This window comes from Chinchilla lanigera, unplaced genomic scaffold (assembly GCF_000276665.1).
Source record: "Chinchilla lanigera isolate Chin_1 unplaced genomic scaffold, ChiLan1.0 scaffold00070, whole genome shotgun sequence".
NCBI classification, from domain to species: Eukaryota; Metazoa; Chordata; class Mammalia; order Rodentia; family Chinchillidae; genus Chinchilla; species Chinchilla lanigera.
This window is the reverse complement of record NW_004955471.1, coordinates 2,617,934-2,620,621: the sequence shown is the minus strand read 5'-3', so window position 1 is coordinate 2,620,621 and position 2,688 is coordinate 2,617,934.

Below are 2,688 nucleotides of genomic sequence, written 5' to 3'. Positions count from 1 at the left end.
ACAAAGAGTTGTTTTACAACTTGAGTGTGACACTAGATACAGTAAGATATGCACAAATGTGAAAAATAGGTTTGGGTAGCTAGAACACTCAGAGATAATAAAGTGGACCACATACCACAGTTGCTTAAACAGCTATCTTTGCCCAGTGAGCGCTGGCCTCTACAAGCTGGGAAAGATTAGAAGCAAGGCTTAACTATGACTCAGTGGAAGCTACAGGAATAGCAGAGTGCAGGCTGTGTCACTGCAAACAGATTCGTGTGAGGAACAAAGTAGATTTGGAGCAATAAAAAGAATAGACTGAAAGACAAACTAACATTTTTCTAATAGAACAAATGTCCCTAAAATAATAGTCCCAGGAAATCTCTCTGGATTGGAGACTTGATCAAGTCTCTCAGGATCTAAAGTACTTGTGAACAAGGACGGAAATTGGGCAGTGGCTGCTGGTACATTTAGATGGATTAGCAGAATCATAATATAATGGAATGATGATGTATATTCAAAGGGTGAATCTTCATGCCTAGCAAGTGCTCAAAAAAATCACAAACTGAAGAACAACCAGTTTCCTAGATGTTCTCTAGACTCTGAATTATACTTCAATGAACTCGCTCACCTCAGTTAGCCAATCTCAAACAGAAGCAGCTATCCTAATGGTGGGGAAGTATGGATTTCAAAGCATTTTTTCACTAGTGAACAATTAAATAACAACTAACCCAAGATGTTCTTAGAAAAAGACTTTCACAAACACATCCATAAATTTCAGTTGCCTTTAAAGCACAGAAATCATGAAAGCCATAGATCAGATATTTAATATATCTGCCTCACTAGAAGTAGCAAAAACGCAAACTTACAAATCTTAATATCAGAATTTCATTGTACTGCACTGGAGACATTCAGTTTTGAAAATCTAAAGTATAGTACTTGCAAATTCTTAACAATATATTTACTACCAGGTTAGAATAGTGAAAATGATATCCTATAAATAAAAACACACCTAAAATAGCTTTAAACACATTCTCATAATTAAATCCACATACATTTTTATGCCATGTTCACTTGTAGAAAGTATATTACTCTATCACACTTTATTAGATGCACCAATTACGTACAGGTAACTCACAATAAAATGGCATTTCCAAAGAAATAACTATACCTATTTTATTTTTACTAAGTAAATCAATTTAATTTTGAAGCTTGAAAATACTTGAATTAAACATTTGCTTGAGTATCTTTTAACTTTCAAGTAAAATCCTTAACACTGTGTAAATATTCCTTAGTCAAACAATTTTATGGCTGTGGCAATATTTTCAGCTCTAAGTGCTCAACGTTTAACTGAGGTAGATCAGACATTTCTAAATTCAGGATCTCATAGAATCGCTGGAATCTTTAACAAGTAAATAAAATACCCAGGAAAGACGTTTAACAAATTTCTTCTGGGTTAGAAGGGTTTGGTTTTTCTAAACAAGTGAATTTTTGAAAGGCAACATCTCCCTCTAACGGCCAAAGGCGTGTAATTTCTCCACCCTCGCCTCTCAGGGCTTTTAAACAGATGGGGCCAGTGAGAGCAGCAGGATGAGCAAGGGAGAAGGAGGAAGGGCCTTGTGCAATTGGCGGAAACCAGAGCTGCTCTTGGTGGAGGCAAGCCTTAAAGACCCACGGACACATGGGGCTGCGCTGCTCCAGGCTGCACCCGCCACACCTGTCAGCTCACCTCCCTTGGCCACTCGTGGGACTGGCTGATCCCCAGCTGCCACTAAAGTGTACCACCCTCTAGTTCCCTGCCTCGCTTGAAAACCAAAAAGCCCAGCCTGGAGGAAGGGGCAAGAAGGGGAAGCCAGTCCCTCTGGGCTTCACAGACACCTGCACCCGAAGGGCCTTACCTCCTGGCTGGCTTCACCAACTCTGCTACTGGGGATCCCGGGAATCGCAGTACCCAGTGGCACTGTGCAGGCTCTTATTGTCCTGTTCAAAGAACTGGATGCAACAAATAAAGAACACGAAAGCTTCACATTTATTAATGGTAAAAGAGCAAGAATAGAAATAGTATATTCCAAAGAAGTGCCTTCAAGACAAGAGAAAAATACATCCTGCATACAGGATGAGAGATCAAGTGGGAGAACAGTGGCCCATGAGGCCAATGGCTGCCATCTTTTATATTTTACTTCTGACGTCAGATCTGGGCCATCCCACACTGGGCTTTGCTGGGCCTTCTGGCTGTGATGGACATGCCTCTGTGATTGACAGGTCGTGCCTGGTTGTCCAGCCCCTTTGCTGTGTCCAAACCTACTGCCTCAGCACTGCAAGGAAGGGAGGAAGGCAAGGAGGCAGGGAGGCAGGGAGGGAGGAAAGAAAGAAAAAAGAAAAAGGGAAGGGGAAGGGGAAGGGGAAAGGGAAAGCGAAAGAAAATCAAAGAAAAGAAAATGAAAGGAAAAGAAAAGAAGAAAGCCCAGCACCATGTTGACTGTGGGCCTTTGCACTGAAGGGGAAGAAAAAAAGGAAGCAGGAAGGAAGCAAGGGGGGTGGAGGGAGGGAGGACTCCGTGTGCTGTGCTCACCATGCCCCCAGTGGATCATAGCAATGGGACGGCTTCCGTAAAGCAGGGCTGTGATCTCTGAATCTGTTGCAGGAAAAATCCAGTCCGAGAAGAAAAACATTCTGCACTGAGGAGTTTGGAAAGCAACTTTAGCGTAG